Source organism: Triticum dicoccoides, chromosome 4B (genome assembly GCF_002162155.2).
Source record: "Triticum dicoccoides isolate Atlit2015 ecotype Zavitan chromosome 4B, WEW_v2.0, whole genome shotgun sequence".
Lineage (NCBI taxonomy): Eukaryota > Viridiplantae > Streptophyta > Magnoliopsida > Poales > Poaceae > Triticum > Triticum dicoccoides.
In genome coordinates, this window is record NC_041387.1 from 213923823 (window position 1) to 213937034 (window position 13212).

The following is a 13212-nucleotide window of genomic DNA, read 5'->3' on the forward strand; positions in this document are numbered from 1 at the left end:
CCAAGTCATCCCAGGTTTCTAAACAATCTGATGCATGTGCAAATTCCTTCCTACCGTTCCGAAGTTCCTTTGTGCCAGATCAACCACACTAATTAGTGTGTTGAGGTACTTTACTACCTAGGCGTTTATGTTGGAGCTATTATTATGACCCTAGGTGTCCAGAGTATCACCTAGTATTTTAACCATGTTTTGTGTTCCCAATGTGATCATTCTGGCCGTCATCCTCGAAGGCATCCCATGATGCCACTTAGTTAGTAGGCATTCCACTTCTGGGTTTTGAACCCGAGATTCACCCTACTTACTTCATGTTGATAGTAATTGCTAGCTCCCTTAGGTTATTAGTAACCTTTGTGTTAGTCCTCGAGGTCCGTGGTATTTCCTTCTTCCAAATACTATGAACCGTTTATGGCAGAAGTCCTTTGAACCAAAAGATCACAACCAGAGCTCTTGATGAGTTCTCGATTCCATGTTGTGACTCTGCCAGTTCTACCTTTCCGCATGGGTTGTCCGGAAGAAATATGTTGAACTCGTTCGACATGCTAAACCATGCATCCACAACTCAGGAAATCATATGTTCTTTTGGGTCGTCCCTCTTTAGTTGTCTTCTGACCTCGTCTCTCAATTGATAGTCAAGAGTATGCGTGCATTAGTTTATCGATGCCTATTACTCTTGTGGTTCTTGAAGCCATTCTATTCGGAATGACTAGGAGAAACAAACCCCGGTACCTCATCCATATCCAGGATTGGGTCAAAGTAGTTGTACTCCGCAGATCAAAATACTAATCCAGTTTTTGGTCTGTTCCACCCTGGAGTGTTACCATCTTTATATTAAGATTATCATGGGAATTGCACACCATCCGATGAATTCTTGACTTAGTGATACTCTCGCCATCATTACTCATTCCTCGGTTCCATGTTGTTGCAACCGGAGTACCGACAAGTGAATCATGATGTGTTAACTCAATACTCCTAGCAACTGTGTTGCTTGGTAGTTAAAGGACAATAATTTCATTCTTAGTGTGTTGGTTCTTGAATCATCATTCTAAGATAGATTGTGCTATCTTGTCCTTATTATCGGTGCACTCTTTGATCGGTGAGTTAGGATTTTGTCAATCGCTCACTCATTTGATCATATCATCTTGCCTGGAAAGCAAGATTGCTCTCGAGCTTAGTAACATATCGGTGGTTCGTGATTTTCTGTATATCTTCTCGGAAGTATCACCAGGTCGTCACCTGACCGCTATGTTAAGTTCGTGATCATGTTGGTTTTCCTCCAAACCACCCATACTCCAAGAATTTGTGTGGGATACCCTGAGCTAGTTGGTTAAGCCAAACAACAACTTGGAGAGTTGGAAGATAAAAGCTTGTCTGACTTAGTTCATGTTAAGGGATATCTTTTTGTGTGTGTGTGTGTGTTGAAGAAAGATGATATCTTCACCGATTGGTCCCTGTGATCAGTTAATGGACCTATCATCTTATCCAATCTTTGATTTGAGTGTGGGCTATTCTCAAATCAAATCAGAACCAACGATGTTCGTAATGTTGTCTTACTCATGGTTTTTCCTCGAGCATACTCCATTATATCTTTTGGTCTGACCAATGCTATCACCGTGTTCACATAACTTCGGAATTCCATTTATATGGAAACCTGGATGAATTGTTGTTGAGACCATCGACAACATCCTTATCTTCTTCATGATTTTGTTGGACATTAAGCTAGTATTGGAAACTTCTATAAGCATTATCTTCATGTCCCGTGCATGAAGCATATGTTCGGATGAAAGAAGTGACTCCCTTTAATTCATGTGCATCTGATGCAAGTTGTCATCGTGAATTCGAGGAAGTCAATGTTGCTTCCTCTGGAATCGTCCCAAGTTAGTCATGCACGTGTGAAGTACTCTATGGTTTGATAGGTTGGCCACATCCATTCTATATGTGTTCCTAGCACACCAAGCGACTGATTGACTTGTTCTAGGTAAAGAAGTCTAATTTAAGTGCACAAGACTTCGATATCCTCGATGATGGTTCCACACCTGAACTCGGTAGTGTTTTATTGTAAGACTACCATGTGATAATGTTTTGTCTTGGACAGCGTGTTCACAGGTTTGTAGGAGAACCAGCTCATGTTTTGGAGCTTGCTATCCTAGTTCATCTCCCGAGAATCTCGCAACGTTATCTCGTCGACTTGTGTTGCAACTCTTCTTTTTAGACATGTGAGTCTGGAATATCCTGACACTAACCAGATCTGAATCTCAGGCAAATATGATGGTTGCAACAATTCCCAAGAACTATTATATTGGTCTCTCTGTAACCCGGTAAAGTGGATGTCGTGGCCAACACACCCAGCCGGAAGACCTATTGTTGTAGTATCTTGATTGAGGAAGTTGGCCACCTCCCCATGAGGATTTCTTATGGATTTACTTCCGTAGTTATTCCTTATGATTTTTGTGTTCCCGAAGTCCGACCTTTACTTGATGTCCTAGATATCAACCCAGTTTGATAAATGGGCTGCGCTAGCACATCAAGGAGCACATTAGAAGCGGAGTGCTAAATGTCTCTCGGTCGATCATCCAGATTTTGTCCCCTTGGCCCCGCCATGGTGAAATCTGAGAAGGTGTTATCTTCCTTCACATCTGCATCTTCTACCGGCATTCATCATGGTAGTACGTTGTGTTGCCAGGATCCTTGACACGGATATTGGTAATACCTTGATGAATATGGAAGTGCTCAAGTTCTTGAGAGCACGCACAAGCGCTATGTGTTATCATCTGCACTAACTGGGATTGCTCTCAATTTCCTCGGTTATGCTATAAATTATCAAACAGTGGACTCACTCTCTACTGTTGAGCTTCTCCCCAGTTACTAAAATCATCCCTTGTGTTGTTTTTAACAAGGTAATCCACATCATCCATTCTAATCCGGGTATGCCATTCTACCGAACCCCTCCAAACGATCGCTAGGGAATTGCCCTAGGCTGGTTTAGAGAGTCTCAATGAACTCTATTTCAAAGGTAATTATTTTTTCCACTTAGGGTAATAATCTACGAATCGCCCTCCTCTAAGGTGTCTCGTTATGGTATCATGACAGTTCAACTCCTCGCTACGTTGACAACCGTTCACCACCCTCTTAAGTGTGGAATTGTTGTCTACCTAGTGAACCTTCGTCATCTGTTCCACTCCATCCCTCTAGATGTGTGCTTTGTGTCTCGGCTTGAGAGATGTTGCTATGTATCATTCCCTGAGTTGATCCTAAGTTGTTCGACCTTCAGTAAGATCGATCCTTTTAGACTTTTTCCCTATCCTCTCTTTGTCATGTTGGCTTGAGTTCTCAGAGCAAGACAACGAGACAAGATGGTGATTGAATCAACGTTCATTTGAAGTGCAACCTGGGTCATGAAGATTGCGTTAGTTGTGTTTCCCCTTCATTCTACCCTATGCTTGAATCTCGGGACGAGATTCTTGTTTAGTGGGGGCGAATTGTCACATCCCTGGTCCTGGTATGCAGTAGGCTAGCCCTTCATGTGTGCATCATGTTTAACTTTTCAAATGAACTTGAAATGGGGACTGATCAAACCCTAGCACCAGATCAAATCAACTAGGTTCAAATAAAAATATTCTCAATGAACCCAAAATGCCCTTTTGAAAGGTTCATCATTTTTGGATTGGTCTAGAACCTCTCCCAAAAATGGTGCACATTTTTCTAGGCCATTTTGGATTTTTGAATTAAATCATATGGTTTGCATTTGGGCATTTAATTGCTAAATAATATTTTAAATGCTCAAATAATCCTAAACTGAAATGTTCCATGTTGGATATATTCCATACAGTGGTCATGTGCAGTTTGGTGATTTTTGATAGGGTCTAGGTATTTTTAGAAAAGCCACAAAGATTATAGAATAATAGAAAAATATAAATAAAAGAGAGAGAGAGAGAGAGAGAGAGAGAGAGAGAAGGACCTACCTGGGCCACTTGCCTGGCCGGCCCAGCTCACTGGCCCAGCCCACTGGCCTCCTCCCTGTCGTCTTCCTCCCCTGCCAGGAGGACGAAGGCGCGTGCTTGCCGCGCACGTCCACGCACGAGCCACCTCCTGCTTCCCCGAAGCGCCCTGAGCCTTCCGTAGCGCCACGCCACCCCCCCAGACCCATACGGATCAATCTCTCCCTCCCTCCTCCTCCCCTCGCCCATTCCCCGCCATGGCCGAAGCCTCCATGCACGCCCCGCCGTAACTCCGCGCCCACAGCCACCCCCTCGCCCTCTGCCCATGACCACGAGCTCCGTTGCATCTTCCTGGTAGTCTTCACCAAGCCAAGCAGGCCGGGAGGCCTTTCTTCCTCGCCTACGCCGTCGTCTCCAACCTCGGAGGGCTGAGATCACCGTCGCCGTACGTCGTCGTCAGGCCTCCCCCGAGCTCGCCATCTCCTTCGTTCAACCCGATGTGAGCTCACGGACCTATTCCCCCTCCTATCCTACTCACGTTCTTGCTCAAGCCCCGTTCCCCACCTCCGCCGAGGCTCACCGCCGCCATGGTCAACGAGCTCCGCGCTCCTGAGCTCGGCCGCTCGCCCGAGCATCACCAGCGTGCTCGCCGCGCTCCTGTGAACCCGAAACACCCACGGGTTCTCCCTGTCGTGCCCTATAGCGCCATCTTCGCCGTTGCCCGAGCTCCGGCCGCCGCCTCGCTCGCCGCAGTTGCCGCTACCGGCCACCCCAGCCACAGCCGCAACCACCGTTGGACGCGCCGCGTCGCAGCCGTTCCGACGAGACCAGCCATGCGTCCTCCCAACGCCGGAGTTGGCCGGACGGCGAGCGTCGTCGTGCTCCGGTCATCGCCGGCGCTAACTGCTGACGTGGCTCATTAGTTTAGCACTAATGATGCCATTAGTTAACCATGTGCCATTGACAGATGGGCCCCACGTCTAATTAACCCAGGTTTTACTTTATTTTTCGTTTAGCTTATAAGCCAGCAGGACCCACGCGTCAGTGTTGACTATGCTGACGTGTCCGTTGACCAGGCCCACCTGTCTGTGACAGTAGGCAGCACTGGCTCACTGACCAGTAGGCCCCACTAGTCAGGTTTGACCCGAACAGCCCCTGTTGACCTGCTGACGTCACAGTGATGTAATGCTGATGCAGTAAGCATTTTCTGGATTTAAGTTTATTCAGGAAATTCCAGAAAATAGTATAAACTTCCAAAATTCATATAAATTCAACTGTAACTCCAAATAAGATAAATTATATATGAAAAATGATCAGCAAAATCCAATCTATCCATCTGTACCATTTTCATGCATGTTAGAACAACTTATGACTACTGTTTAGGATAAATGAAATGAATGGCATTTGAGATGTCATATATGGAGTTTGAATTTGAATCTTAGATTCAAACCAACTCCATTTAACCTACTGCTATTTGCATTAGCTCAAACCACATCATATTGCCATGTCATGATCATGCATCATATTGTGCATTGCATTGATTGTGTTTCTTCTTTGTTTGTCGGTGCTTGTCCCCTCTCAGTAGACGTGGTTTCGACGATGAGTTCGATGACACCGATGAAGAACTATATTATCTTCAGAAGTGCCAGGCAAGCAAAACCCCCTTGTTCATTCCGATACAATCCCACTCTCTCGCTTCTGCTCTCTTTTACTGCATTAGGACAACAACGATTCATTTGTTACATGCTGCGGTAGCTGAACCCCTTTCCTCTGCATGACCTGTCATTGCCACAGTAAATAGATGAAACCCACTAGCATGAGTAGGAGTTGTTTGAGCCCTGATGTGCCTACTCATTCATGCTTGTTTTTCATTCCTGCTACTGCTTAGAGTAGAGTCAGGTCTGCTTCATCGGGGATGAATCAGAGGTGTGTGAACATGTCCTACTGTGTGTGAGCTAAGTGTGTTAACACGATTTGGTAAAGGTAGCGGTGAGAGGCCATGTAGGAGTACATGGTGGGTTGTCTCATTGCATCCGTCCTCAGGAACTGAGTTCTGTGTTTGTGATCCATGAACAGCTACTACCACACATTGGGATCCTTAATTGACTCTCTCGACTTATTAATCAACTCGATCTCTGTCCAGGAGTTGCAACTAGTTTCTGGTGTTTGTAGGTAGTGCTAGTAGTCTACCAAGTGGCACCCGGTACAGGTGGGCTTGGGACAGACTAGGCGCAGTGGCCCGGTGTACCAAGTGGCACCCGGATGGTGGGCTTGGGAACCCTGCACACATCGTTTGGGGCCGTGAGCGACACCCCGGCCAGATCTCCTTGCGGATGGAACCTGAATAGGCGATAAACCTGGATGAGATACTTGTGTGGTTAGTCAGGTCGTGGCCGACACCCTCGCTGGGCTTCCGCTTGAAGGTTGCCAAGAAGATGTCGTGTAAACGGCGGTAAGTGGTGAGAGCGTGTGTGAAGAAGTACACCCCTGCAGGGTTAATATGATCTATTCGAATAGTCGTGTCCGCAGTAAAGGACTTTTGGGTTGCCTATACAGTTCATAGACATGTGAAAGTGGATACTCTAAAATACGCAAGATAAGCATGAGTGCTATGGATGGCGTTCTCGTAGGGAGACGGGAGCGGGTCGATAGTGGTGTATTTATATGGTGAATATGTGGACTCGTGTGCGCCACCTCAAAGAGTTACTTGCAGTCATAGTTCAGGATAGCCACCGAGTCAAAGCTGGCTTGCTGCAGTTAAACCCCACCACCCCTTTGTTGATAATGATGCATATGTAGTTAGTTCTGATGTAAGTCTTGCTTGGTACATTTGTACTCATGTTTGCCTATTTTATATTTTTGCAGAGAGACTTCAGTCTCGATAGTAGTTCCGTGTGAACTTCGACATTTAGCTTGTTACCTCAGCTACGATCTTGTGCCCTCAACAGGATTTGGTAGATAGTCAGGCTTCTCAGCCTTTTTCATTTCTAGATGTCTGTACTCAGACATGTTAGGCTTCCATTTGTGCTTTGACTTGTATGCTCTGAATGTTGGGTCGTGAGACCCATGTTTGTAATATCTCGCTCCTCAGAGCCTATTGAATAAAATATTTTGAGTCGTAGAGTTATGTTGTGATGCCATGTTGTATTTGCACATATCGAGCATATTGTGTGTATGTTATTGAAATGCTTGGTATGTGTGGGATATGACTATCTAGTTGTTTATCCTTGGTAGCCTCTCTTATCGGGAAATGTCTCCTAGTGCTTCCACTGAGCCCTGGTAGCTTGCTACTGCTCCGGAACACTTAGGCTGGCCGGCATGTGTCCTTCTTCGTACCTGTGTCTGTCCCTTCGAGGAAATGTCACGCGGTGTCTACCGGAGTCCTGCTAGCCCAGTTTCTACAGCCCGGATTCACTCGCTGATGACCGACACGTTCATTGCTGGGTCATGTATGCATGTACATGTAAGTTAGTGCCACTTTGGGTTTACGACTAGCCATGTCAGCCCGGGTTCTTTGTCATATGGATGCTAGCAACACTATCATATACGTGAGCCAAAAGGCGCAAACGGTCCCGGGCCTGGTAAGGCGACACCCGTGGGAATACCGTGTGTGAGGCTGCAAAGTGATATGAGGTGTTTCATGCTAGATCGGTGTGGCATAGGATCGGGGTCCTGACAGTTTTGCACCCGTTGTATTTGAACATAGAGCCTATCACACCCGATCATCATGTGGTGTCTCAGCACGAAGAACTTTCGCAATGGTGCATACTCAGGGAGAACACTTCTTGATAATTAGTGAGAGATCATCTTATAATGCTACCGCCAATCAAAGCAAGATAAGATGCATAAAGGATAAACATCAGATGCAATCAATATAAGTGATATATTATGGCCATCATCATCTTGTGCTTGTGATCTTCATCTCCGAAGCACCATCGTGATCACCATCGTCACTGGCATGACACCTTGATCTCCATCGTAGCATCGTTGTCGTCTCGCCACCTATTGCTTCTACGACTATCGCTACCGCTTAGTGATAAAGTAAAGCAATTACAGGGCGCTTGCATTTCATACAATAAAGCGACAACCATATGGCTCCTGCCAGTTGCTGATAACTCGGTTACAAAACATGATCATCTCATACAATAAAATATAGCATCATGTCTTGACCATATCACATCACAACATACCCTGCAAAAACAAGTTAGATGTCCTCTACTTTGTTGTTGCAAGTTTTACGTGGCTGCTAAGGGCTGAGCAAGAACCGTTCTTACCTACGCATCAAAACCACAATGATAGTTCATCAAGTTAGTGTTGTTTTAACCTTCGCAAGGACCGAGCGTAGCCACACTCGGTTCAACTAAAGTTGGAGAAACTGACACCCACCAGCCACCTGTGTGCAAAGCACGTCGGTAGAACCAGTCTCGCATAAGCGTATGCGTAATGTCGGTCTGGGCCGCTTCATCCAACAATACCGCCAAACCAAAGTATGACATGCTGGTAAGCAGTATGACTTGTATCGCCCTCAACTCACTTGTGTTCTACTCGTGCATATAACATCTACGCATAAAACCAGGCTCGGATGCCACTGTTGGGGAACGTAGTAATTTCAAAAAAAATCCTACGCACAGGCAAGATCATGGTGATGCATAGCAACGAGAGGGGAGAGTGTGTCCATGTACCCTCATAGACCGAAAGCGGAAGCGTTAGCACAACGCGGTTGATGTAGTCGTACGTCTTCACGATCCGACCGATCCAAGTACCGAACGTACGGCACCTCCGAGTTCAGGCACACGTTCAGCTCGATGACGTCCCTCGAACACCGATCCAGCCGAGTGTCGAGGCAGAGCTCCGTCAGTACGACGGCATGCTGACGATCTTGATGTTCTACCATCGCAGGGCTTCGCCTAAGCACCGCTACAATATTATCGAGGAGGACTATGGTGGAGGGGGGCACCGCACACGGCTAAGAGATCAAGAGATCAATTATTGTGTCTCCAAGGGGTGCCCCCCTCCCCGTATATAAAGGAGTGGAGAAGGGGGAGGGCCGGCCCTCTTTATGGCGCGCCCTAGGAGGAGTCCTACTCCCATCGGGAGTAGGATTCCCCCCCCCCCTTCCAAGTAGTAGGAGTAGGAGTCAAGGAAAGGGGAGAGAGAAGAGAAGGAGGGGGCGCAGCCCCTCCCCCTAGCTCAATTCGGACTAGGCCTTGGGGGGCGCCCAACCTCTCCTCTCTCTTTCCCCTAAAGCCCAATAAGGCCCATATACTCCCCGGCGAATTCCCGTAACTCTCCGGAACTCCGAAAAATACCCGAATCACTCGGAACCTTTCAGATGTCCGAATATAGTCGTCCAATATATCGATCTTTACGTCTCGGCCATTTCGAGACTCCTCGTTATGTCCCCGATCTCATCTGGGAGTCCAAACTACCTTCGGTACATCAAAACACATAAACTCATAATATAACCGTCATCAAACTTTAAGCGTGCGGACCCTATGGGTTCGAGAACTATGTAGACATGACCGAGACACGTCTCCGGTCAATAACCAATAGCGGAACCTGGATGCTCATATTGGCTCCCACATATTCTACGAAGATCTTTATCGGTCAAACCGCATAACAACATACGTTGTTCCCTTTGTCATGGTATGTTACCTGACCGAGATTCGATCGTCGGTATCTCAATACCTAGTTCAATCTCGTTACCAGCAAGTCTCTTTACTTGTTATGTAATGCATCATTCCATAGCTAACTTGTTAGCTACATTGCTTGCAAGGCTTATAGTGATGTGCATTACCCAAAGGGCCCAGAGATACCTCTCCGACAATCGGAGTGACAAATCCTAATCTCGAAATACGCCAACCCAACATGTACCTTCGGACACACCTGTAGAGCTCCTTTATAATCACCCAGTTACGTTGTGACATTTGGTAGCACACAAAGTGTTCCTCTGGTAAATGGGAGTTGCATAATCTCATAGTTATAGGAACATGTATAAGTCATGAAGAAAGCAATAGCAACATACTAAACGATCAAGTGCTAAGCTAACGGAATGGGTCAAGTCAATCACATCATTCTCCTAATGATGTGATCCCATTAATCAAATGACAACTTATGTCTATGGTTAGGAAACTTAACCATCTTTGATTAACGAGCTAGTCAAGTAGAGGCATACTAGCGACACTATGTTTGTCTATGTATTCACACATGTATTATCCGGTTAATACAATTCTAGCATGAATAATAAACATTTATCATGAAATAAGGTAATAAATAATAACTTTATTATTTCCTCTAGGGCATATTTCCTTCACCAGGGTCACTGACAGAAGGTCACTAGTGGACATATTTCTTGTAGTGACCGGAGTATCTTCAATCTGGAGTATAATAGAGAACCTGCCTTGCAAAGCCGAAGACTTGCGTCCGCATACCACATCGACATTGAAGGCATGTTTGGGGGCTACTGTGGGAGTCCTGGATTCAGGGGTCCTCAGATGTCCGGCCTAGGAGTATGGCCGGGTTGTATGGGCTGTACAGGATCAAGTCGAAGATCATCTGCCGTGTCCGGATGGGACTTCTCAACACGTGGACGACAAGAATAGAGTCCGGAGGTTTCCTTCCCTGATAAACCGACTTTGTATAATCCATAGGCCCCCTCTGGTGTGTATATAAACTCAAGGGGTTAGTCCATAGAGGATAACTTTTCACCATCATCGAAATCCTCATAGGGTAGACATCTAGGGTTAGCCATCACGATCTCGAGGTAGATCAACTCTTGTAATCTTCATACTCGACAATCATAATCAAGCAGTAGTAGGGTTTTACCTCCATTAAGAGGGCCCAAACCTGGGTAAACATCGTGTCCCCTAGCCTCCTGTTACCATTGATCCTTAGACGCATAGCTTGGGCCCCCCTACCAGAGATCTGCCGGTTTTGACACCGACAGCCCAAACCTGGGTAAACTGATGTGTCTTTCTCTGTCATGTTCATTGAGCCAACTCGTGAGAGCAGCAGATCGGGAGGCTTGAGAGGTTGAGTTCTTCACACATGCCCCAGAGTCGAACCTTTCTTGGTTCTGCGGAGCCTGAAATCCGGCAAAATTTCACAAAGATTTTCAAGGAATTTTCATAAAGATTTGCAATAAATTAAATTTTTTATACGAAGATAAACAAAATAGAAGCAATCTAGATGACGTTTTTTTGTAGAAGGGAAACACAATAGCAAGAAGATATGCAATGGAAATGCAATGTACAAAAAGAACATTAGAGAACTTCATCTAGATGTGGTCGGCGACAAGGTCACCTATGTTAGAGTATATTGACTTAGGAGTCAAGTGAGATCACTTGATCATAGGTCATACTCATCGTTAAGCTCAAAATGGGGTTGCCATTTTTCATTTAACCATCTTAATGTATTCATATCTTGTTGTGTTGCTTTAACTCATGTCTTGGAGTAAAGCTCCTCTAAGATGGAATGACATACCTTGGGTTTTGGTGTTGATCTTGATCATGCAGTTTAACTTATGTTGGATGCTCAAGGTTTATGTAGTCCATCAAGTGTTGGGAGCATCCTTCGGAGTTGAAGTTCATTTTCCTACATGCTTTAATCTTGCAAGGAATAGCACTTGTGTATCCAAATTGATAAGAGTGAATATCATCATATAGATATTGTCAAAGGATATGTTGAGTGAGTTCATGCTTCCTTGATTTCAACAACCAAAGCATAGATACTTGGTGATGTAGTGATTGCTCAAAATGTGAGTGGTTTGCAATCTCATAGATTTAGGCTCATCCAAGTACCTACAAGGGGTAGATAACATACAAGGGTGCAAATATATCCAAGATAAATGATCATCATCCTAATATAAATATCAAGGATTAGTCACATAGACTCATGGCATGCATGTATCCAAATGGAATCTCTATTAAAAGTTTGAGGCATCAATGATATTCAATTCACCTCTGAATTGACAAAATATCTTTTCATCAAGCAGTTTAGTGAAGATCTCTGCTAATTGTTGTTAGTACGAACATGCTTAAGACTTATATCTCCTTTAGCAACATGATCATGAATGAAATGGTCACGAACTTAAATATGCTTAGTTCGAGAGTGTTGCACGGGGTTGTGAGAAATTTTAATACCACTCTCATTGTCGCAAAGCAATGGAACATGTTTCACATGTATCCCATAATCTTTAAGAGTTTTAGTCATTAAAAGTAATTGAGCACAACATGATCTGGCAGCAATGTATTCCACTTCGGCGGTGGATAAGGATAGCAAATTTTGATTCTTGGAGGACCAAGAGACAAGGGATCTATTTAATGCCCACGATGCGGCTATATCTCCCACGTCTCGAGGCACGACTTAGAGGGATAACTCATTGTGGTTTTGTCGCAAGAAGGGTCATCGTCACACAATCCCATGTAATGAACAAGAAAGGGATAAATAGAGTTGGCTTACAATCGCCACTTCACACAATGATCAATTAATTCATATATCATTCAGAGTACACACATAATCCGACTACGGACAAATCCAAATGAAAAGAAGATAAACCCCAAATGCTAGATCCACGATCGTCCCAACTGGGCTCCACTACTGATCATCAGGAAACGAAACATAGTAACAACCAAGATCCTCGACGAACTCCCACTTGAGTTCGGTAACATCACATGCACTAGTATCATCGGCACCTGCAACTGTTTTGGTAGTATCTGTGAGTCATGAGGACTCAGTAATCTCAAAACCCGCGAGATCAAGACTATTTAAGCGTATGGGTAGGATGAGGTAATGAGGTGGAGTTGCAGCAAGCGCTAAGAAAATATGGTGGATAACTTACGAGTACAAGAGTAAAATGAGAAACTACGCAACGGTCGTGAAACTAGAAGTGATCAAGAAGTGATCCTGAAACTACTTACGTCCAAACATAACGCAAACCGTGTTCACTTCCCGGACTCCACCGAAAATAGACCATGACGGCTACACACAAGGTTGATGTGTTTTAATTAAGACAAGTATCAAATTATCTACAACCGGATATTAACAAATTTCCATCTTCCCATAACCACGGGCATGGCTCTCAAAAGTATATACCTTGCAGGGGTGTCCCAACTTAGCCCATTAAAAGCTCTCACGACCAACGAAGGATATACCTTCTCCTGGGAAGACCCGATTAGTCTTGGAATCCCGGTTACAAGACATTTCGGCAATGGTAAAACAAAACCAGCAAGACCGCCGAATGTGTCGACAAATCCCGATAGGAGCTGCACATATCTTG